Below are 26,044 nucleotides of genomic sequence, written 5' to 3'. Positions count from 1 at the left end.
AGGGCCGAAGGGCCTGTACTGCGCTGTAATGTTCTATGTTCTATGAAAAAACAGCACACTGACAGTAAGGTGCTCCCTCAGCATTGCACTAGGGATGTCAGCCTGGATTACATGATTTAGTGTTTGGAAGGAATAAAGCAGGGTGTTCTCCCTGTTAATGTTGCAATCCTGTCACGGCGAATTGCATGCGCTAGTTTGGAGTAAAGGAGACTGAGGGGAGATTTGGTCGGGATGCACATGATTATGACCAGTTTAGATAAGATAAACAGAGAAAAGCTGTTCCCATCAGTTGATGGTACAAGGACTAGAGGACATTGATTTAAGGTTTTGGGGGCAAGATTGATATAGAGGGGGGGATGTGCGGTGGAATTAGTTTACAGAGACACGAGGGGCCTACCCCTGCTCCTATGTAACTGCAGGCCAGTATCAATGGTGCCAGCATTGAACTGCCAGGGATTCGGGACAGGTACAGAAAGCCCTGGTGACATTACCCCACAGGGATAAAGGTACAGGAATGTCAGGGAGGTGGGCGACAAACAGCCTCATCATTCCTGGCCTCGGAAATGAGGGACAAGGTCAGCACAAACCAATATTGCCCAGAAGGGATTCACAGCCTGTATGTGTGCAGCTCACAGAGTGGACATGAGGAAAGGATCCTTGCGGCGATCTATCAATCTGCAACGCAGCAGCATCATTCAAATCTTTAAACGGGGGTTCAGGGTGGAAACGCAAGCTTTATTTGGAAGGGGAATAGGATCAAAGACGCAGGGATCAGGATTATAAGCTTATCAAACTGGGAGCTGAGTGTGACTGACGGTGTGGTTTTTTAAAAACTAATATTTTGTTGCAGTTTCCTCCCCTCCCAAACGGGATAGCTTATTTAAAAAATTTTCCTGAAAGCGTTGACTTTTGCTGGAGTTATGGGAGCGGGGGGGGGTGGGGGTGGGGGGGGTGAGGGGGGGGGGGGGGGGGTGGGGGGGGGGGGAGCGGGGGGGGGGGGTTGAGGTTGGGGGGGGGGGGCGGGGGGGGGGGTTGAGGTTTTAATGATCTGGAGCTTTCCAACAGCCGTTTATCCTGAGCAAACGTGGCCGGGCAGGTTGTTCAACTGTGGGACACCTTCACAGCCCTGCCTGATGCCTGTCATCAGTCAGTATTTGCAAGATCCGGAGTGCAATGCAAATGTGGAACTCACTATCACAAAGAGTGGTTCAAATGGTTGGCACAGATACATTTAAGGGGAAGCTCAGTAACATGCATGGGGGAGAAAGGAATAGAAATGGTGATAAGGGGGAGGTGAAGCAAACAGAGTGGGAGGAGGCTCTTATGGGCAGAATGTTCTTCAGCCTCTTCCAGTTTACTCATCTACTCCCCTCCTCTCCTTTCCCTCCTTCCCGTACCAGCGTCCCTGAACAGGAGCCGGAATGTGGCAACTAGGGGCTTTCACAGTAACTTCATTTGAAGCCTACTTGTGACAATAAGCGATTTTCATTTCATTGCATTTCCATTTTTCCCTCACCCTGGCACTTTTTTTCCTTTCCCAATTCCCTCCCCCCCCCCCCCCCACCCCACCCCACCCGTCTCCTCTCCTCGCTTCCCTTCTCTTCTCTCCTCTTCTCCCTTCTTTTCTTCTCCCACCTCGTCTGTCTTCCCCTTCTCACCTCTCCTCCACTCATCTCCCTTTTCTCTTCCCCTCTCCTTCATTTGAAAGGGGCTGTTTAGCACAGGGCTAAATCGCTGGCTTTGAAAGCAGACCAAGTCAGGCCAGCAGCGCGGTTCAATTCCCGTACCAGCCTCCCCCGAACAGGCGCCGGAATGTGACGGACTAGGGGCTTTTCACAGTAACTTCATTGAAGCCTACTTGTGACAATAAGCGATTTTCATTTGCTTTTCATTCCCTCCTCTTCCTTCATTTGCCTTCCCCTTCTCTCCTCCCCTCTATTCCTTTCCCAAACTCTCTTTCTTTCTCCTTTTTTTTTCCACTCCTCTCCTCTTCATTCACCCCCTCCGTCCTTCTCTCCTCTCCCCTCCTTCTTTTCTCAGGCACAGCTGGATGCCTGTTTCTGTTTGAGTGCCAGTTATTGGTTTGGACCATGAGCCCATCCTGTTCTAGTTTATTGACATCAAGTCAATAGTGTTCCCGCCGGCGGGATCAGTTGCTCAGCATCAATGGAGGACCAAATCCAGAACATTCCTCGTCTGAAAGGATCAATGCCCCATCACGTTGTCCACTGACCCACTGATCCAGGGTTGTAGGGCAGTGCCAATGGAGGTGGGATGCAGAGATTGGCAAAGGAGAGTTGTTGTTTAATCTGTGGCGATAGGGTCCCATCATGTCAAAGACTTGCAATTCCCAGAATCCCAATCCGACTTTCAGAGCGGCAGCAGAGAATGCTGGGAGGCATGAACAGCCGGTGACGCATGACGGTTAGATTAAAACTTGCACAATGAATGACATTCTCAGCGAAATAAACAAGAACAGGGGCTCATGTACATTGAGTTCTCATGAATGAAATACTGTATGATTTTACACAGTTGGATACAACTTGCTTGTCGGAGCATTGTAGCTTAATCAGCCGCTACCATTTAGATCACATTGTGTCAGTTTGAGTAAGCTATAGTTGAAAGCTCTCAAGTAATAAATATGCAAACGTATATGTTAAAAAGAATGTGTTTCCATGGTCCATTTTATTTGGAAAGGCTGCTTGATTATCACTTCAAATGTTGTTTTAAACCATTGTTTCAGCAGTGTTACCACGCCCTGGGCTAGTGCGCTGTCAATTCCCCACATTCCCCTGGAGTCACAACACAAGTGCATGAACCAATAAGTCGTATAAAAATACCCCAAATCTTTGTCCTTGGCTCCCAATAATTACAGTCACCAGGTTCGTAAGTCTAAACACAATTACTGTTCACTTATAACTGGAACAATTATGAAATATGTAGTGAATACAGTTGGTTAAATGTCTTTAAAACCTGACCTCCCACCTACCCCCTTAACTGCCCCACCATCTACCCACACACACACGATAGACAAACACAGAGGGGAAGGAAAAGGGAGAAAAATGATAAGGATTAAGGTCAAAAGACGAGAGTCCTTGCTCCAGATGATGAGTTCTTCAGTGCACTTGCTTCACAGTATGAGTGTGGATTAAAGGCCGGGATTCTCCGGTAACCGGTGGGGTGGGCCATACCGGCGCCAAGGGGTGGCATGAACCACTCCGGTGTCGGCCGCCCGGAAGGTGCAGAATCCTCCGCACCTTCGGGGGCTAGGCAGGCGCTGGAGTGGTTGGCGGTGCGCCAACCGAGGGGCCTCCGCCAGCCGGCGTGAGTTGCCGCATGCGCAGAAGCGCAAGCGTGTTCTGGCGCATGCGCAGAACTGCTGGCATATTTCCTGCGCATGCGCAGGGGGTTTCTTCTCTGCACGGGCCATGGCGGAGCTTTACAGCAGCCGGCGCAGGGCCGGATCCCCCGCTTCCCCCCCCGAGGACTCCGCAGGCCGCCCGCAGTGCCAGGTCCCACCGGTACGGACCTGGTCTAATCCACGCTGGCGGGACCGGCCGAAAACGGGCGGCTGCTCGGCCCATCGGGGACCAGAGAATCGCCGAGGGGGGCCGCTACCAACGGCCCCCCGACCAGCGCGGCCGCGATTCCCGCCCCCGCCAAAAAAACAGCGCCGGAGAATTCGGCAGCCAGCGGCGGGGGCGGCGACCCGGCGAGGGGTCGGAGAATCCCGCCCAAAGTCTCTGGTATACATCTTGTAATGATCTTCTTTGCAGTTTAGCAACTCCCAGCTTTTCCAGGAAAGGCCTCGTGCATCATCTCAGCCTCTGAGTTATCAGATTCCGGATTTTGTTTGCACAGCCTTTTCTGGGGAGAGAGAGAGTTCGCACAGTGGCCTTTTGGTGAGAATTCCTGGAGTGAGTTGTTTCGATTTCCCCCTCCCAGCCTGCAGAATCGAAAGTGAAACGACAATGTGGCTCGGAGAAACATTCCAGTGCGGTAATATTGTAGCCATCTGGGATGGCCACTTACAACAAGAAACATGGACGTGCGCAAAGCCTAAAGGGAAATATGGACAATGTAAGATTCAGGCAGACACAGAGCCTGAATGTATATTCGTGAGCAGAGAATCCAGACAGCTTCGAAACCCCCAACCGATTAGCATTTTAATGGCCCATCTCTGTAAGACAAAGGATTGATACTCAGGTAACCGATACAATCTCAGACACATCGGCGCCACTCCCTTTGCTCAGGAAGCATAAACAGCAAGGTCAATGACCGCTTAGGACACGCCCATCCATCAAGGCACCCGCCCCTTTATAGGCTCAGATTGAAGGCAGTGATCGAGAACTGCCCAATTAATTGGGTCCAAACCTAAGGGCCGCCCAAAAGAGCGCGAAACCCCTCAGGATAAAGAGAGACACTGCCATGTGTTCGATCTCTTTTCGACCTGGCGCTCCGGCAACGTCTATCTCCAACTGCAGCACCATGACCAGAAACAAGTCCAAGTTCAACGCCCGCTACCAGACGGATGAGCCCAGCTGAACAGCAATTACTTCTCCAGATCCAGCCGATCCAGATTCGAACAAAGGCCACTGTTCCTCTGGCCTAAACCGGGTGCCTGAAGTTAAGTACAGGTTGTCATAGTTGTTAGGTGTAATTTAGCTCGTAGTGTTTATGTTGCATGTATAAGTTAATCTTGTGTATAAATAAAGTATTATTGAACTTGAACTAACTAACTGGTTGTTGGGTCTTTGATCGATATCCGGTTGAACCTTGTGGTGGTATCATTTGATACCTGGCGACTCTGAATAATATCGATATCTAGACAAAAGATTCTTCGAGACATGATCTACTCCCATTTGGAAGCAAATGGACATATTAGTGAGAGGCAGCATGATTTTGTGAAGGGGTGGTCGTGTCTCACTGACTGGATAGAGTTTTTCGAGGCGGTAACAAAGATGATTGATGCAGGTAAGGCAGTGGATGTTGTCTATATGGACTTCAATAAGGTCTTTGACAAGGTCCCTCATGGTAGACTAGTACAAAAGGTGAAGTCACACGGGATCAGGGGTGAGCTGGCAAGGTGGATACAGAACTGGCTAGGTCATAGAAGGCAGAGAGTAGCAATGGAAGGATGCTTTTCTAATTGGAGGGCTGTGACTAGTGGTGTTCCGCAGGGATCAGTGCTGGGACCTTTGCTGTTTGTAGTATATATAAATGATTTGGAGGAAAATGTAACTGGTCTGATTAGTAAGTTTGCAGACGACACAAAGGTTGATGGAATTGCGGATAGCGATGAGGACTGTCAGAGGATACAGCAGGATTTAGATTGTTTGGAGACTTGGGCGGAGAGATGGCAGATGGAGTTTAATCTGGACAAATGTGAGGTAATGCATTTTGGAAGGTCTAATGCAGGTACGGAATATACAGTGAATGGTAGAACCCTCAAGAGTATTGAAAGTCAGAGATATCTAGGTGTACAGGTCCACAGGTCACTGAAAGGGGCAACACAGGTGGAGAAGGTAGTCAAGAAGGCATACGGCATGCTTGCCTTCATTGGCCGGGGCATTGAGTATAAGAATTGGCAAGTCATGTTGCAGCTATATAGAACCTTAGTTCGGCCACACTTGGAGTATCGTGTTCAATTCTGGTCGCCACACTACCAAAAGGATGTGGAGGCTTTAGAGAGGGTGCAGAAGAGCTTTACCAGAATGTTGCCTGGTATGGAGGGCATTAGCTATGAGGAGCGGTTGAATAAACTCGGTTTGTTCTCACTGGAACGACGGAGGTCGAGGGGCGACCTGATAGCGGTCTACAAAATTATGAGGGTCATCGACAGAGTGGATAGTCAGAGGCTTTTTCCCAGGGTAGAGGGGTCAATTACTAGGGGGCATAGGTTTAAGGTGCGAGGGGCAAGGTTTAGAGTAGATGTACGAGGCAAGTTTTTTACACAGAGGGTAGTGGGTGCCTGGAACTCGCTACCGGAGGAGGTGGTGGAAGCAGGGACGATAGTGACATATAAGGGGCATCTTGACAAATACATGAATAGGATGGGAATAGAAGGATACGGACCCAGGAAGTGTAGAAGATTGTAGTTTAGTCGGGCAGCATGGTCGGCACGGGCTTGGAGGGCCGAAGGGCCTGTTCCTGTGCTGTACGTTTCTTTGTTCTTTGTTCTTTGTTAGAAGGGCAACCTTATTGACTGCCATATTCCCGGTTTGATTCCCGGCTTGGGTCACTGTCTGTGCGGAGGCTGCACGCCCTCCCCGTGCCCGCGTGGGTTTCCTCCGGGCGCTCCGGTTTCCTGCCACAAGTCCCGAAAGACTGTTGTTAGGTCATTTGGACATTCTGAATTCTCCCTCCGTGTACCCGAACAGGCGCCGGAGTGTGGCGACTAGGGGCTTTTCACAGTAACTTCATTTCAATGTAAGTCCACTTGTGACAATAAAGATTTTTATTAAAGAACGCGGGCGTTTCACTCTGTACTTTCCTGAAGAAAGCCCAGAGTGATTCTCCTACCTGCAGGGGGCGGGCAGAGCCCCGGAGTACTCCTCGCAGCTCTGGCTGCCGATACGGGGTCCTGCACTTCCGGTCGGGTGTCCGCGCATGCGCCTGACGGCGGCCCTCAGCGGCGGCCCCCCCACGACATGGTGGACTCACACCGCAGACCAGCCCCGGAAATAGAGGCCCCCCCCACCCCCCGCGATCGCGCACGCCCGCGGATTGTAGGCCCCCGATCGCTGCCCTGGCCGTCCGTGAGCCCCCCGCCCTGGTGAAGGATCCCCCCCCCGCCCCCCCCCCCCCACCAGGGCGGCCGCGGACTGACTCCGCAGCAGCCGCTGGCCATTCCCAACAGGCAAAACCTGGCTGGAACCACGGCGTCGGAAACTTGGCCCGTTTTCGGCGGAGATTCGCCGCGAGCGCCTTAATCAACGGCCCCCTACCCGTGCCGCATAGACCGCGCGCAATTTGCGGCGATTCTCCGGGGACCAGAGCGGCATCGTGCCGAATTTCAGCGTCGACGCTCATTCTCCGCCCCCGCGCCGAGTCTCGGAGAATCTCGCCCTTTGAGTATTTTTATCCGACTTATTGGTTCATTCACCTGTGTTGTGACTCCAGGGCACACGGAGCTGGAACCGACCACACACTTGCCAAGGACGGTGCAACATTATCATTCAATCTCACCCACCCTCTAACCTCTTCGTGACCTTCTCTTTTGCTCCACCCAACCTGCCGTCCAACTCCCGCTCCCCCCCCCCCCCCCCTACCCCAACCCCCACTTTCTCAGCAACATAAAACCCGTCACATTCCCCCCCTTTTTCAGTTCCAAAGGAGTGTCAGATTGGTCTCGAAACGTCAACTCGGTTTTTCTCTCCACAGCTGCCAAACCTGCGGCGGTGTTCCAGCGCTCTCTGTTTTTGTAACCCCCAGGGCCCTAACCCACCTGCAAGACAAGAGGATTAGGGTTAGGAGACGGCCATGCGCTTTACAGTCAACAAAGTACTTTTTGAAGAGTAGTCACTGTTGTGCAGTAGGAAAGGCAACAGCCAATTTGCGCGCAGCAAGCTCCCACGTACAGTTGTGTGGTAATGACCAATTCATCTGCATTTTTGTGATGCTGATTGAGGGATAAATATTGGACAGGAGACTGGAGGGAACTCTCCCACTTTTCTTTGAGATAGTACCATGGGATATACACCCACCTGAGAGGGCAGACTGGGCTGCAATTATGCCTCATCTAACCGTCAGTCATGCAGAGGGATGTATGAAAGCAAAGCTCGTGCCTATGTAAAGACTTTAATTTTATAAGGCTTTTTTCCCTTCATTCTTTCATGGGACAAGGCAAGGCCAGCATTTATTGCCCGTCCCTAATTGCCCTTGAACTGAGTGCGCCGCTCGGCCATTTCAGGTGGCCAGTAAGATTCAACCACATTGCTGTGGGTTTGGAGTCACATGTCAGCCAGGCCAGACAAGGTGAAGCTGGCCGATTTCCTTCCCTCAATGGTCTTTCAGAACAATTGACGGTAGTTTCATGGGTAACATCACTGAGACTAGCCTCATATTCCATATTTGATCAATTGAGCTGGTGGGGATTCGAAGCCATGACCCCCCCCCCCCCCCCCCCCCAGGCCACTAACCTGGGCCTCTGGATCATCAGTCCAGCGACTTTCCCACTCTACCACCATCTCCATGAGAGATAGACGTCGTTAGGACCATCCTGAGGCATTGGTCCATTCTGTAGGTTACAGTTTGGCTGACGTTTGACGTAAATGGAAGCCCCCCCGCCCCCAGTTGTTGTCTAATGCCGTTTAGTTTAATTGGAGGCCAGCTATAAGGAATCAATGTGACTGATGTCAGTGAGCCAGAACTAAAAGTCATCCAATGTTAGAAATGGGTTAATGTTCCCAGTACTTAAGTTGGGATTGGGGTTTTAACTGATTAATAGTTTGCACTTATTGTTTGATAGACTGCACCAATATATAAAGGGGATATCGGTGGCACTGTTTTGTTGTTGGAGAAGTGATTACTGAATACAGTAAACTTAGAGTCAAAGAATTCAAGACTTGCTTTCCAGTTCTTTTTATAGAATTGCAATCGATGCTTAATATCCAAGGCTCCCATTCCTAATTACCTTTGAGTGGAATACGCAAGTGCATGAACATTGAACAAAGACAGGAATTTTCCCATGGTCAAACACCATGTGAACATTGTGTCAAAGCTCATGCAGTAATAGGAGGTATCAGAAGATAGCTGTGGATGTCTTTCCTCAACATGGGTCACAGCCTCTAGAGCAGCATTCTGAAACGTGAGTCTATCTCAGGATGAGAGGCAGCACGGTAGCATTGTGGATAGCACAATTGCTTCACAGCTCCAGGGTCCCAGGTTCGATTCCCGGCTTGGGTCACTGTCTGTGCGGAGTCTGCACATCCTCCCCGTGTGCGCGTGGGTTTCCTCCGGGTGCTCCGGTTTCCTCCCACAGCCCAAAGATGTGCAGGTTAGGTGGATTGGCCATGATAAATTGCCCTTAGTGTCCAAAATTGCCCTTAGTGTTGGGTGGGGTTACTGGGTTATGGGGATAGGGTGGAGGTGTTGACCTTGGGTAGGGTGCTCTTTCCAAGAGCCGGTGCAGACTCAATGGGCCGAATGGCCTCCTTCTGCACTGTAAATTCTATGAGAGAGCAAATCCAAATCACGGGTGCCACCTCTGATTGACACCGGTAGAAGTGTACATATACTGAGAGGTGGGGGCGAAGGACAGGGAGAGAAGAGAAGATGGTGGGAAGGGAGAGGAGGGATGGGGAGAGGAGCACAGGGAAGATAAGAAGAAGGGAGAGGATAGCAGTGGAGGGAGAGGGGAGAGATGGGGAAGGTAAGGGGAGAAGCGAGGAAAGGGTAGGAGGGGAGGATAGAGGACAAAAGGCAAGAAGAGGGGAGAGGAGAGGAGAAAAGAGGAAAGGGGAGGTGGTGGCGTAGTGGTATTGTCTACTGGACTAGTAATCAGAGACCCAGGGTAATGCTCAGGGGACCTGTGTTCGAATCCCGCCAGGGCAGATGGTGTAATTTCAATTCAATAAATACCTGGAATTAAAAGTTGAATGATGTCCATGAAATCATTGTCGATTGTTTTAAAAACCCATCTGGTTCACTGATGTCCTTTAGGGAAGGAAATCTGCCGTCCTTACCCGGTCTGGCCTACATGTGACTCCAGACCCACAGCAACGTAGTTGACTCTTAACTGCCCTCAGGGATGGGCAATAAATGCCAGCCCAGCCCGCGATGCCCACATCCCATGAGCGAATAAAGAAAAAAAATGGAGAGGGAAGGCAGAGAGAGGGGGGAAAGTGAAGAGGGAAAGAAGAGGGGAAAGGAAATGATCGAAGAGAGGAAGTGGGTCGGGCAGGAGGGGAGAGGAGAACATTGAAGGAGAAATAAAGAGCATTATTTTCTTTTACGAAAGACCAGGTTGCAAGCTAATGGAGTCATTGCAATCAGCGTGTAATCAGTATCTATTCAATTCACTGACTTCAGAACCCTTTTAATGATGAGGTGATAACCTACCAATTCCGACTTAATTATAGTCCTATCGTAACCAACTGCTTAGCGTTTGTTTTATTGAGTGGAGATGAAGAAAACCAATTTGGTTTCATGTAAGTAACTAGTCATTATAATCTATATCAGATAAATCAGACTATAAGATACAGAGGCAGGGATGCCCATCAGGGAATTATATTCAATCTTTAGAATTATCCATGACCTTGGAAGAGGGGAAGTAATGGAGGTAGGAATGATAGGAAAAGAGGGAGCAGAGATGGAGGAAGTGAGGGTGCGAAAGTGGGTGAAGAAAAGGGGATTAGAAGGGAGGAAAAAAGCAAAAGGTGGACATTGTTGTAATGCAGATGAGCCAATTTGTGCACAGCAAGCTCCCACAAATAGCAATGCCATAATGACCAGGTGCTCTGTTTTTTTTATGATGTTTATTGAGGGATGAATATTGGCCCTGCTCTTGTTTGAAACAGTGAATGGGAACATTAACACCCACCTCAGGGGTGACAAGGTCCTGGTTTTAATAATTCAAGAAAGGCAGAACCTCCAACAGTGCGGCACTCGCTCAATGCTGTACCGGATCGCCAGCCGTGATTTTTGCACACAAGCTCAGGGGTGGGAGCCGAACCCACAGTTTTCAGACTCAGAGACCCGAGTGCTAACAACGGCTGCCACAGGGCAACTGCTGTCACAGGAAGCAAGGAAGAAATTTGTTTAGGGAGGAAAAGTGAATGAAGACAGGAAAACAGATTCATCCTGTGCCATTTTACAACACTCAGACAGTTTGCACAACTTGGGATCGTAGAATTCCTACAGTTCAGAAGAAAGCCACCACTCAGCCCATCAGGTCTGCACCGACCCTCTGAAAGAACACCCAGCTTAGGCCCACTCTGCCGGAACCCCACCTAACCATTAAGAGACAATTTTAGCATGGCCAATCCACCTAACCTGGACATCTTTGAGAGGAAACCAGAGCACCCGGAGGAAACCCACGCAGACACAGAGAGAATGTGAAGACTCCGCGCAGACAGTGACCCGAGACTGGAATTGAACCCTGGCGCTGAGAGGCAGCAGTGCTAACCACTGTGCCTCCGTGCCGCCCCTCTGTTTTCTATACAGCAGGAATATCAATGTGATAAATGGGATGAAGGATGCGAAGGTATTAACGAAAGTGCAGGAAATTTTCATGAGAATGCCTCAAGGGTTGAGTAGCTTCAGTTACGTGGGTCAATTAGAGAATTGGGACTGTTCTCCTGGGAGAAGAGAACGCTAGAATAGATTGGATAGAGATGGGGAGACTGGACAGGGAGACAAGGACAGGGAAAATCTATTCCCACTGGTAGAAGGATTGAGAATCAGAGAAAACAAATTTAAGGTAATTGGTAATAGAAGCAACACGAGGAGAAATGTTTTCTCACAGCAAGTGGTTAGGATCTGGAATGCACTGTCTGAGAGTGTGGTGGAGACAGATTCACACAGCGAGTGGTTAGGATCTGGAATGTACTGTCTGAGAGTGTGGCGGAGACAGATTCACACAGCGAGTGGTTACGATCTGGAATGCACTGTCTGAGAGTGTGGTGGAGGCAGATTCACACAGCGAGTGGTTAGGATCTGGAATGCACTGTCTGAGAGTGTGGTGGAGGCAGATTCACACAGCGAGTGGTTAGGATCTGGAATGTACTGTCTGAGAGTGTGGTGGAGGCAGATTCACACAGCGAGTGATTAGTATCTGGATGTACTGACTGTGAGTGTGGTGGAGGCAGATTCACACAGCGAGTGGTTAGGATCTGGAATGTACTGTCTGAGAGTGTGGTGGAGGCAGATTCACACAGCGAGTGGTTAGGATCTGGAATGTACTGTCTGTGAGTGTGGTGGAGGTAGATTCACACAGCGAGTGGTTAGGATCTGGAATGTCCTGTCTGTGAGTGTGGTGGAGGCAGATTCAATTGAAGCTTTCAAAAGGGTATTGGATTATTATCTAAAAATGAAAAGTGCTCAAGGCGATGGAGAGAAGGCGGACAGTTGTCCGAAGGTGAATTGCTCCTTCGAAGGGACAACACTAACACGACTGGCTGGTGGCCTCCTTCTGTGCCGTTTCTATCCTGTGATTCTATGAGGATGTGAAAGGTGCTGTATAAATGTAAGTCTTTATATTCAGCAAGATCCATTTAAAAGAATTTACACATATTAAGTAAACACATATTATATTGTACATGGACGTATAGAGACTGGAGTGTGTTAGAACGCACAAGTTTGCTATAGTTGTATTTATTTATAGAATTTGTTTTTGACAGTGGTCCTGGCTTGTCCACTCCAGTTCAGAAGCTGTATTTTTTCAGTGGCCTACTCTTTCAGAGTCACATTACCTGAGTGATTAATAACCCTATTTGCCATCATTTGCTCACTAGATTAACTGCACAGTCACTCCATCAACCCCTTTTTATCAATTGACAGAATATCAAATGCAAACATTTTGCAGGCCAAGAAAAAAACTTGCCTGTACGTATTAACAATTACCCAGACATATGAAGCTTGACAGAATTACTAATGGTCAGTACAAAAAATGCCAACTTGTGTGACCTCGCTGCACACAAGGTGGCTGTGGTGTCCACCAAAACAATTGTTGAGGCATGTTTTTGACATGTTTCTGAGCAGCATGGTAAGATGCTTTGTATGTGCAAGTTCCAACCCTTCGAACATCGTGGAAACGTCAGGGACAGTGGATGGTCTGCCCTTTCTCAACGGGGAGCACTCTCACCTCGAGGTTAAGAGGGTTCAGAGACTTAAGTACAAGGGGCGGGATTCTCCGACCCCTCGCCGGGTGGGAGAATCGCCGGGGGTCGGCGTGAATCCCGCCCCTGCCGTCCTCCCAATTCTCCCTCCCCCAAAAACCCGGCGTGAGTCGCGCCGCCCGCTTTGGAGAATGGCGGGGTCCGGCGCGACTCAATGGGCCGCGGGGCTGACCGAATTCTCCAGCCCGCGATGGGCCGAAGTCCAGGTGCCTGTAGCCGGTCCCGCCGGCGTAAATAAGAGTAGGTCCCTTACCGGCAGGACCTGGCGGCGCGGGCGTGCTCCAGGGTTCCTGGGGGGTCGCGGGGGGATCTTGCCCTGGGAGGTGCCCCCACGGTGGCCTGGCCCGCGGTCGGGGCCCACCGATCCACGGGCGGCCTGTGCCGTGAGGGCACTCTATTCCTTCCGCATCGGCCATTGTGGTCCTCCGCGATGGCCGATGCGGACGTGATCCCTGTGCGCATGCGCGGGGATGACGCCAGCACGCGCTGGCACTCCCGCGCATGCACCGACTCACGCTCCCGGAGGCCCTTTGCCGCCGGTTGGTGTGGCGCCAGGCCCCTATCGCGCCGGCCAGCGGGGCTCCAACCACTCCGAGGCGGGCCTAGCCCCGAGTGATTCACACCACTCCTTCCTGCCGGGACCCCCCGCCCCGCCGGGTACGGGAGAATCCCGCCCAAGAATCCGGGCTGACATGCCAGCTCAGTACTGAGGGAGCGCTGCACTCTCACCAGATTCTGTCCTTCGGTGAGGTAAACTTGAGGCCTTGTCACACCATCCCAGATGAACTCAAAAGACCTCTTTGGTAACCTGGCCAATTTTTATCCCTCAACCAACATTGCTCAAACCGATTGTCTGGACATTATCACATTCGTGTTTGAGGGAACTCTCTGTGCACAAAATGGCTGCCATATTTCCTGCAGTCAACAGTGACTGAGCTTCAGAAGTACTTCATTGGTTGGAAAGCAGTTCGGATGTCCCGATGAACTATCGAAATGCAAATCTTTATTTTCTTCTCATCACCTGTGCAAGAAATATTCTTGGAAATTAGCACATTTTGGATTGGCGAATCCCGCCAGTCTTCCCTCTTTGCGCAATTTCTTCCATTGGTTAAGTCGATCCTGAGATAACAGAATGGTCTAACCTCAACACTAAACTAGGGAGGGCAAAGCAGCCATGGCTCCCACTGTCAAGTACTAGCCAGTGATTCCTGCTTGGACTCGCAGGTGCCTGGGCCTTGGGCACCGCCAGGATTGATGCCAACAGCATCTCCACCCCTCACCTCCAAACAAAGTTAATGACCTGTCAACGCCTGCTGTCTAGGAACACAGACCCAACTCTTTTGCTGAAATGACTTTAAAACAGAAGTGGAGAAAATTGAAATGGATAAAAGGGAGATTGATAGAAACAGAGATCATAGAATCTACAGACTCGATGGGCCGAATGGCCTCCTTCTGCCCTGTAAATTCAATGATCTCTGTTTCCATCAAAAGAAACAGGGATCATTGAATTTACAGTGCCGAAGGAGGCCATTCGGCCCATCGAGTCTGCCTCAGCCTTTTAAAGAACACCCTACCAACACGCTACTTAAGTCCACACCTCCAACCTATCCCCATAACCCAGCAACCCCACCAATACCTTTTTGAACACTAAGGGCAATTTAGCGTTGCCAATCCACCTAACCTGCGCATCTTTGAACTGTGGGAGGAAACCGGAGCACCCGGAGGAAACCCCACGCAGACACGGGGAGAACGTGCAGACTCCGCAGACAGTGACCCAGCGGGGAATCGAACCCGGGACCCTGGAGCTGTGAAGCACCAGTGATAACCACTGTGCTACCGTGCCGCCGATACTCTCAGCACAGAGGGAGGCCATTCAGTCCACTCTGCCTGTGATGGCCCTTTGGAACAACAGTCATGCATGCCCAGTCCCCATCTCCCCGCTTTTTGTCCGTCCCCTTGTACCCTCCTCTTCAACCACCTGTCCATTTCTCTCCTCAGTTCATCACAGATCCGGACAGCTCTCTAAGTGAAAGAAATATCCCCTCCTCTCTCGCTTCAGTGATTTTGAATCTTTGTTTCTTGGCCCAATCACCAAGGGGGAATAGTTTTCCTCTCTCTGCTCTGTCAAAAATCTCGATCTCAATCCGATCACCACTTAACCTTCCCTGTTCCGTGGAGAACACTCCGAACATTTCCAACCCCTCCTCATAGCTGATGGCCCCTCACCCCTGGCAACGACCTTTGCTAAACCTCCTCTGTCCTTTCTACAGCCTTTCCATCTTCCTTGAAGTGACGATGCTCAGAATCGTCCACAGTACTCCAGCTGATGGTCCAATCAGTGATTTCTAAAGTTCCTGCTCAATCTCTTTGCTTTCACATTCTTGGAACCCATCGGATTTTTAACCATCTAATCAACTTGCCTTGAAGGATTTGTAACTGGATACCAAGGTCTCTCTATACTCATCTGTACTTTACGAAGTTGTGTGGTATTTATAGTAAAGTGTATTTCTATCTTAGTTCTCCTAAAGTGCATTTTTGAATTGAACTCTGTCTGCCAAGCTTCTGCCCATTTCACCATCCTGTCTGTGCCATCTTCAAGTTGATAACCATTCTCCACATGACTGTGCTAAATTTTGCACCGTCCGTTAACTTTACAAAGCTGCTTCCCACACCCAAGTCATGGGCATTTCTTAAAAGAGAAAAATTGATAAGAGCCAAATCTAAACCTTGGGGTACAGCTCTGCAGACCACCTCCCAGCCTGAAAAACTTCTATCCATCAACACCTTTTATTTCTCGATGCTGAGCTAATTTTGTATCCATCCCACCATTTTCCCCTCCACTCCATAGGCTCACGTCGTCTTAATCGGCATTCCGTGCGGCGGTTTGTCAACTGCTTCCCAAAGATTTGCGCGTATAACATCGGCACGGTGGCACAGTGGTTAGCACTGCTGCCTCACAGCTTCAGTGAATCGAATTCACTTCCGGCCTCGGGTCACTGTCTGTGCGGAGTCTGCACGTTCTCCCCGTATGTGTGGGGGTTTCCTCCGGGTGCTCCTGTTTCCTCCCACAGTCCAAAGATGTGCAGGTTAGGTGGATTGGCCACGCTAAATTGTCCCCTAGTGTTCAAAGAAACGGTTGGGTGGTGTTGCTGGGTTACGGGGATAGGGTGGGGCGGTGGGCTTAAGCAGGGTGCTCTTTCCAAGGGCTGATGCAGGCTCGATGGATCGAGTAGCCTCTTGTAAATTCTACGATTCTATGATTCTATCTACGGCACTACCCCAATCAACCTTCTTTATTACCTTATCACATAATTCAACCAAATTAGTTAGATATGACTTCCCTTTAACAAAGCCGTATCTTTCCAAATTAAAGAAATTTGACCCCGACAATGACTTCCTCCGCCATCAATGTTGAACAAATTGACCTATGATACTTGGTTGTCCGTATCCCCTTTCTTAAATAGTTGTACAACAATAGCAAACCTTCCAGTTCTCCAGTATTATCCTCTATCCAATGAAATTATTCAAATGTTTCTGCTAATTCTGTCTTTGCTTCTTTCAGAAACCAAGGCTGCATTCCTTCCGGATCAGGTGACTGACCAGCTTTTTAGTAATGTTAATGGGTTTGGTACATCTTCTAAGAAAGCTGCGACAATTATATCTGCCTGATGGGCTATGAACATCTACCAACTTCATTACAGGTAGATGATCAGATTAACCCACTCATGGGCTGTAGATACAATCCTGCCAACATTTTGTACTCATAAGATGGAGGAGATCCGAGTACTGGGAGCAGTCCAGAGAAGAGCTGACATAAATGAGTCAAACCCCAAATATCTTTGATCTTTCATGGGTCTTACATGGGGGCATATTTTGCTTCTGCTGCCGCAACCTGTCAAAGAGGATCCAACCAAAACTAAACCTGCATACAATACCAACAACCATTGCATTACACATTGCCCATACTTAGTAAAACCCTCAAAATTACCTCACGAGAGCCTTCGCAAGCAAATTCAACAGAACCACATTAGAACAGGTAAACAATTAATTCAGTCAAAGGGGTAGGGTCGTAAAGGAGGAAAAAGACGTGGCGAGATTTCGCGAGGGAATTAGGGCTTTGGAAGCTGAAGGCATGACCACCAATTGGTGGAGCATTTGAAGCTGAGGGTGCACAAGGGGCCAGAGTTGGGACGAGCGTAGATATTTTGAAGGGTTGCCCTGCTGGAAGAGGTTAAGAAGATTGGGAGGGGGGAGGCTCTGGAGGGAATTTGAAAATCAGGACTCAAATGTTTAAGTACCAGACAAGGAGCCGCGCTGTAGGGCAGTGGACACAGTGGTGAAGGGTGGACAGGATTTTCTGCAGATTACGATGAGGGCGGAAGACCTTGCGACGATCTCTAGTTTATAAAGCATGCAAGGTGGGAGGCCAACTAAGAGAGCTGGTGGAATAAGTGAACCTAGAGTTAGCAAAGGCATGGATATGAGGGTCACAGCAGCCGGTAAAATGAACAAAATTTCCTTTCAATAATAGTCAGAGGTCATTTTTCATGATGGGAAGTTGCGTTGTTTTTTTCTTCCGTCATTCGATGTGGTCATTGCTCGCGAAGGCCAGCATTTGTTTCCCATCGCTAATTGTCCTTGAATTTGGTGGTTTGTTCCACCAGTTCAGAAGGCATTTCAGAGTTAACCGTAGCTCTGAGTTATATGTAGGCCAGACCAGCTGAGGATGGTAGATGGTGAATCAGATGGGTTTTTAAACAACAATCAATGATAGTTGTCATGGTCACCATTTCTGAGACTATAGCTTCCAATTGCAGATTTATTTCATCGATTGAGTTTAGACCCCACCAACTGCTGCGCTGGGATTTGAGCCCACGTCCCCAGAGCATTTAGTTTGGACCTTTGGATCACAGGTTCATTGATGTAACCATTATGCCACTGTTATAACCCCCCAGGCAGGTCCCGGGATAAGGACCATCCGGTTTCCCGTGACCTCCACAGAATACAAACTTCCCCAGCAATGTGGCGAGGACTCCCCTTAACAAGGAGAGCCCTCACTTGTATATATACTCGGGCCTGGGTGCAGGTCGGGGGAGACCCTTGGGTGAGTGGAGATGTGTTGTATTGCTAATAAACCTTTATCCAGTATTTTCTACCTGCCGTTTTTACGTGCTACTTTAAGTGGATTCTACATCCACCGTTGCAGGGGGTCAGCTTTCCGTTCACGTCCTTCTGAATAGAATGTACAGAAATAATGTGAGATTTAACAATTTGGTACTAATCAACCATTTGGAGACGGGAAGCCCACTTGGCCCATTGAGTCTGCACGGACCATCCGAAAGAGCACCCTATCTAGGCCCACTCGTCCACCCTATCCCTGTAACCCCACCTAACCTACGCACCTTTGGACACTAAGGGCAATTTTTTACCACGGCCAATCCACCTAACCGGCACGCCTTTGGACTGTGGGAGGAAACCGGAGCACCCGGAGGAAACCTGCGCAGACACAGGGAGAACGTGCAAACTCCGCACAGACAGACACCCAAGGCCGGAATGGAACTCGGGGCCCATGGCGCTGTGAGGCAGCAGTGCTAACCACTGTACCAACCCCCACCCCGCGTTGTCACTAGACTAGTAATCCAGAGACCCAGGGGAATGCGCTGGGAACCCGGGTTTAAATCCCAACCCAGCAAATGTTAAAATTTGAATGCAATAAAAATCTGGATTAAAAGTCTAATGATTATTGCTGTAATCTGGTTCACTAATGTTCTTCAGGGAAGGGAATCTGCCGTCCTTACCTGGTCTGGCCGTCCTTATCTGGCCTACATTTGCCTCCACAGCAATGCCCCCTGTAATGTCCTGGAAGCCACACAGCTCAAGGACAATTATGGATGGGCAATAGATTCTGGCCCAGCCGGAGAGATGGCAGATGGAGTTTGGAGGCTTGGGCGGAGAGATAGCAGATGTAGTTTAATCCAGACAAATGTGAGGTAATACATTGTGGAAGGTCTAATGCAGGTAGGGAATATACAGTGAATGGTAGAACCCTAAAAAATGTATTGACAGTCAGAGAGATCTAGGTGTACAGGTCCACAGGTCACTGAAAGGGGCAACACAGGTGGAGAAGGTAGTCAAAAAGGCATACGGCATGCTTGCCTTCACTGGCCGGGGCATTGAGTAGAAGGATTGGCAAGTCATGTTGCAACTCCGCAAAGCCATCCGAGATGCCAAGAGAGAATATCAAACCAAGCTAGAGTCACAGACAGACTCTCGGCGGTTGTGGCAAGGACTAAACAACATAACGGGCTACAAAGCGAAGCCGAACAGTATCTCTGGCAGCAGCGCACCCCTCCCCGATGAACTCAATGCATTCTATGCTCGGTTCGAGCAGGTAACCAACAATCCGCTGTCGAGTGCCCCAGCAGCCCATAATTCACCCATACCCACCATCACAGCTTCCGAAGTCAGATTGGCCTTCCTGAAAGTGAACCCTCTGAAGGCGACGGGCCCGGACCGGATCCCTGGTCGTGCACCCAGAGCCTGCGCGGACCAGCTGGCAGAGGTATTCGCGGACATCTTTAACCTGTCCCTACTCCACTCCGAGGTCCTCACCTGCTTCAAGAAGATCACCATCATACTGGTACCAAAGAAGAACCAGGCAACGTGCCTCAATGACTACCGACCAGTGGCCCTGACTTCAGTCATAATGAAGTGCTTTGAGAGGTTGATCATGAAGCGCATCACCTCCATACTCCCAGAACGCCTTGATCCACTGCAATTCGCATACCGCTGCAACCGGTCCACATCAGACACCGTTTCCCTGGCCCTACACTCATCCCTAGAGCATCTCGAAAACAAGGACTCCTACATTAGACTCCTATTTATTGACTACAGCTCTCTGCCTTCAACACCATAATCCCAGCCAAGCTCATATCAAAGCTCCAAAACCTAGGACTTGGCTCCCCACTCTGCAACTGGATCCTCGATTTTCTGACCAACAGACCACAATCAGTAATAATGAACAACAACACCTCCTCCACAATAGTCCTCAACACCGGCGCCCCACAAGACTGCGTACTTAGCCCCCTACTCTACTCCCTGTACCCACGACTGCATGGCAAAACTTGGTTCCAACTCCATCTACAAGTTTGCTGACGATACGACCATAGTGGGCCGGATCTCGAATAACAACGAGTCCGAATACAGGAGTAAGATAGAGGACCTAGTGGAATGGTGTAGCGACAACAATCTCTCCCTCAATGCCAGCAAAACAAATGAGCTGATCATTGACTTCAGGAAGCAAAGTACTGTACACACCCCTGTCAGCATCAACGGGGCTGAGGTGGAGATGGTTAGCAGTTTCAAATTCCTAGGGGTGCACATCTCCAAAAATCTGTCCTGGTCCACCCACGTCGACGCTACCACCAAGAAAGCACAACAGCGCCTATACTTCCTCAGGAAACTAAGGAAATTCGGCATGCCCACATTAACCCTTACCAACATTTACAGATGCACCATAGAAAGCATCCTATCAGGCTGCATTACAGCCTGGTATGGCAACTGCTCTGCCCAGGACCGCAAGAAACTTCAGAGAGTCGTGAACACTGCCCAGTCCATCACACAAACCTGCCTCCCATCCGTTGACTCCATCTACATCGCTGCCTGGGGAAAGCGGGCAGCATAATCAAAGATCCCTCCCACCCGGCTTACTCACTCTTCCAACTTCTTCCATCGGGTAGGAGATACAGAAGTCTGAGAACAAGCACAAACTGACTCAAAAACAGCTTCTTCCCTGCTGTTACCAGACTCCTAAATGACCCTCTTATGGACTGACCTCATTAACACTACACCCTGTATGCTTCATCCGATGCCAGTGCTTATGTAGTTACATTGTATATGCTGTGTTGCCCTGTTATGTATTTTCTTTTATTCCCTTTTCTTCTCATGTACTTAATGATCTGTTGAGCTGCTCGCAGAAAAATACTTTTCACTGTACCTCAGTACACGTGACAATAAACAAATCCAATCCAATCCAACTGTAGAGAAACTTAGTCAGGCCACACTTGGGAGTATTGTGTTCAATTCTGGTCGCCACACTACCAGAAGGATGTGGAGGCTTTAGAGAAGGTGCAGAAGAGATTTACCAGGATGTTGCCTGGTATGGAGGGCATTAGCCATGAGGAGAGGTTGGTTTGTCCTCACTGGTTTGTTCTCACTGGGACGACGGAGGTTGAGGGGCGACCTGATAGAGGTCTACAAAATTATGAGGGGCATAGACAGAGTGGGTAGTCAGAGACTTTTTCTCAGGGTAGAGGGGTCAATTACTAGGGAACATTGGTTTAAGGTGCGAGGGGCAAGGTTTAGAGTAGACGTACGAGGCAAGTTTTTACACAGAGGGTAGTGGGTGCCTGGAACTCGCTGCCGGTAGGTGATGGAAGCAGGGACGATAGTGACGTTTAAGGGGCATCTTGACAAATACATGAATAGGATGGGAATAGAGCGATACGGACCCAGGAAGTGTAGAAGATTTTAGTTTTGACGGGCAGCATGGTCGGCACAGGCTTGGAGGGCCGAAGGGCCTGTTCCTGTAGCTGTACTTTTCTTTGTTCTTTGTTCTTTGAAACCCAGATCCCACAAATGAATGTTTTAAGAAAAGCAAAATCTTGTGGATGCTGAACTCTGAAATGAAAAAAGAAAATAAGGAACCTCCGATGAGAGGTCATTGACCTGAAGATTTAACTCTTCTTTCACAGAAGCTGCCAAGCTGTCGTGCCAAGTATTTCCAGCGCTGTCTGTTTATTGTTTCAACATCTTGGTGCTGGCTTAATGCAAAATGCAACTCGATTTATAAGTGGGGGGGGGGAACGAGAAATGTCTTCACACAATGAGATGTGACGATGTGGAATACACTGACCCAGTTGGTGGCTAAGGACATTTTTGAGCTTCGATTGCATGGGTGGATCAAGGGGAAAGGGAGTAGGTCCCCAGAACATTACCCTGGGTCTCAGGCTTACTAGTGACATCAGGGGAGCACTACAGCAGTTAGCACTGCTGCCTCACAGCGCCAGGGGCCTGGGTTCGATCTTGGGTTCCAGGTTTACAGGACCGGGGCAGGTAAATGTCTTGCTGCCCAGTTGCAGCGTAAACACCAATACAGACTGGTTGAGAAGTTTGGCCCGAGTCTATTATGTCGTTAACTCTCTGCACTTGTTTATGTTTTTTTTTTCTAATTTCCTTTGTTCCTGTTGCTTTCTCCCCCACCAGTCGCGGTTGAACTGTTCCATGGTTTTGTCGAGTAGATCCTGTTAGTTGTGTGCAAAGTGGAATGCACAGCAGGAACCTCCGGGAACTGCTTGTCCTCATACTAAATCACCCCATTGCGTCTCTCACCTGAATACCTGCCATCCAACCAGCCAACCGAGGTCACGCCGAGGAGGAAAGCAAGGATTTCGGGCTTGGTTTTCCTTTTCACCGAACGATCTCTCTCTCTCCCCCCCTTTAACATCTCTCGTATTAAAAGTAAGCTAAACTTCCTTTTTTTCGAATCGTGTGCCCTTGTTTCAAATCATTCCCAGGACCGATCAAGTGGCAGCTGAGAGTAAACAGCAGCACTAACATGGGCTTCCCAACCCGCCAGGGCTGGCACGGCAATCTCCTGAACTCGGAGATCAATCTCCAGGAGACGGCGGGGCTCGACCCCGGAGATTGATCTTCAGGACGCTCAAAAATGTAGCTTTCAAAACATTTTTCTTTGAACATTTCCTTTTTACCAGATGTGAAAATATTGAACTCTCGTTTCTCTCTCCCTGCAGATGCTGCCAGACCTGCTGGCTTTTCCCAGAATTCCCCATGTCGTTTCCGATTCCAGCAGCCGCGGTATTTTGAACATGGGGTTAAATAAAAAAGCACGTCTGGCTGACAGTGAACCAACATCCAGCCGGACAATGAGTCCTTTTGCTTTCCAATTGGTGTAGGAAGTCACTGCGTCACACAGATGGATGTGTTGGGCGACAAATAGCTGCTGGAGTGAAGGGGGGGGGGGGGAGAGTTAGGGGGAGGGCAGTCATGTGATGGAACCTCCAGGAATACATCTAATCACATCTTGCAACCCTAAGCCTGTATAACGTGATTATTATTCACACCTTCTGGAAAGTTCTGTTGAGGAGTCAGCTGTCGGTGAGTGGGTAGCATTTGCGCCTGAGTCAGAACGTTTTGTGTTGAAGTACAACGCTCGGAAATTGCAATGTAGTACCGAGGGGGTTAGCCGTTTTAGTTGCTGTGATATGAAGAGTCTAAAGTTCTGTTCCTTTTTCACAAACAAACATTTACTTCATTCCAACAACCTTTGCTCAAAACTCTAACTATACATCACCTGACAGAGGCCACCTGAAGCCCCTTTACATATCAGTGTCAATTAATGGATACTTAACATAAATGAGACAACTAATTGCAATGTCTCTTCACCCATTACTTAACAGAGGGGGTGCCGCACTGTCCGAGGTGCCGTGTTTCGCACAAGCTCCATAAAAGATCCTCGTCGTCCTGGCCACTGTTAAATCTCAAGCAACATCACTATCACTAACTGAGATAGTCTGACCAATAAAGCATTGTTCTTTGTGGGATCATACTGTGTGCAAATTTTCTGCCATGTTTTCCACATGTCCGCAGTGGCTACACTTGAAATGGTATTTCATTGGCTGAGCATGTTGGCACATCCTGAGGTTGTGACAGGTGCTAAATGAGTGAAAGTTTTCATATTAATTTCTTGTTTCCTCAATGGCCTCTGTTCCCGGCCCATTCCCTAGTCACTCGATTATTATTATTGCCACAAGTGGGCTTACATTAACACTGCAATGAAGTTACTGTGAAAAGTCCCTAGTTGCCACACTGCAGCGCCTGTTCGGGCTGGTTTAGCTCATTGGGCTAAATCGCTGGCTTTTAAAGCTGACCAAGGCAGGCCAGCAGCACGGTTCAATTCCCGTACCAGCCTCCCCGAACAGGCGCCGGAATGTGACGACTAGGGGCTTTTCACAGTAACTTCATTGAAGCCTACTTGTGACAATAAGCGATTTTCATTTCATTTCACTGAGGGAGAATTCAGAATGTACAATTCACCTAACATGCACGTCTTTCAAGACTTGTGGGAGGAAACCGGAGCGCCCAGAGGAAGCCCACCCACACACGTGGAGAACGTGCAGACTCCACACAGACAGTGACCCAAGCCGGGCATCAAACCTGGGACCCTGGTGCTCTGAAGCAACTGTGCTAACCACTGTTGTAGCCATCTAAGATGGCCACCTGCAAAGGACCATGGGAATTATGGCCAACCCAGGACTCAGACAGATACAGAGCCTATGTGTATTTGAAACACAGGTAACCAGATCTGATCCAAACCCCCCGCTCGTTTGCATTTTAATGGCCCATTTTCCCAGGACAATAGAACTCCAATGAAGCAACTGGGACAGCCACAGTCTGATCGGTGCCACTCCCCTTACTCAGAAAGCCCAACTGCCAAAGTCAATGACCCCTAAGGACCCGCCCAGCTACAAAGGCACCCGCCCCTTTATTGGCCAAAATCGAAGACAGTGATCAGAGCCCTGTCGAACTATTGGGTCCAAGGTTAAGGACTGCCCCAAAGAGCGCGAAATCCCAGAGGGATAAAAGAGAGCACAGCCATGTGTTCTGTCTCTTTTGGATCCGGCCTGTGCCAACCCAATTGCAGCAGGAACAGCCAGCCAAGTTCCAGACCAACGATCGCTACCTGACGGATGAGCCCAGCAGACAGAGCCACTTTCTTCGAACCAGCCAAGTGAAATCCAGATAAAGGCCTTATCCATTTGCACAGTGCCGGTCACCCTGAAGTTAAGTATAGGTTATTGTAGCTGATAGGTGTAGTTTAACTCATAGTAGATATTGTGTTTGCATGTCGAGGTAACTCTTGTGTATGTAAATAAACCATTTTTTGAAATAACTAACTGGTTGTGTGGTCATTTGATCGATATAAGGGAAGGCTTGTGGTTCACCAACATCATTACTATTAGCAACAGTATTGGCGATGCTGTTAGGACTGAAAAACGGGCAACACTGTGCCAACCTGCTGTCCCTGCCCCAACCATGCCCTGACCCAATCAAAGATAGGCCAATAATGAAACCAACGCAGATGCGGGAAATCCGAAATAAGAACAGATGATCCATCTTCCTCCCCTTTCTTTCTCCCGAAAAAAAAATTGCCCCATGAGCAGATCGATTCGACCCGCCTGGCCCCACTGCACAGCATGATCCAGGGCGAGCTGGTTCTATCGGGCCAGCGTTGCTTCATTGGACAGTAAGTGGAAAGCTCTCCTCTGTGGCGGAGCGGGATTCGCACCACTCTCCCAGGGAAGTAAAGCCAGCAATGCGGAAGCAGTTCCCAAGAAATCTCCCATTTTGAGCAATAGCTTCCCCATCCCCACAGGAAATGGGAAGAGTTAACCTTTCGATCGTCCAATCCCCCCTTTTAATCTCAATGAAATAATTATCTCTTTAGCTCTCAAAGGAACACAACAAAAGTGTATATATTTTGTTGAGTATGCACATTACTTGATCCAAGCTGCCTTGAACACTGTTTATTGTCTCTCCAAACAAGAAAACAAATAAAATATCTTTAGCTAGGAAGATTTCCACCGTTTGCTATTAAGAGCAAAATTATGAACACATTTTTAAATTGACACAAGGAGAAGACAGCGATAGTGAAATCCTAAAACTGTCTTTTAACACCACATTTTCTTTTCTGTGCACTTTTATACATGTTTTCCAATTATGGTGAACAGGGAACATATCTCTCTCCTCTGCAGATGGATCAGACTTTGTGGGAATGGTCATTTTTTTCAAGCCCAGTCACATGACACTGTCCCCATTCCGTGTCACATGACTGTGTCCCCATTCCGTGTCACATGACTGTGTCCCCATTCCGTGTCACATGACTCTGTCCCCATTTCGTGTCACCGCTAAATTACTGGAGGGGGGGAGGGGATGAGCTTCAATTTCAAAGAGAAAGAGCCATTTGCAACTATTTAGTGTTGTGTTGGGTGTTCCGATGAAGGGTAGGCAATTAAATACAAATGTGCGGAGGCTCCTCAATGTGATTATGATGCCCCTGGTGGAGGGGAAGCGAAGGTAGTGGCAGCTATGGACACGGAGAAGGCCTTTGACCGGGTGGAGTGGGA

Source organism: Scyliorhinus torazame, chromosome 1, assembly GCF_047496885.1.
Source record: "Scyliorhinus torazame isolate Kashiwa2021f chromosome 1, sScyTor2.1, whole genome shotgun sequence".
Classification (NCBI taxonomy): Eukaryota; Metazoa; Chordata; class Chondrichthyes; order Carcharhiniformes; family Scyliorhinidae; genus Scyliorhinus; species Scyliorhinus torazame.
Note: the sequence above shows the minus strand (reverse complement) of the source record.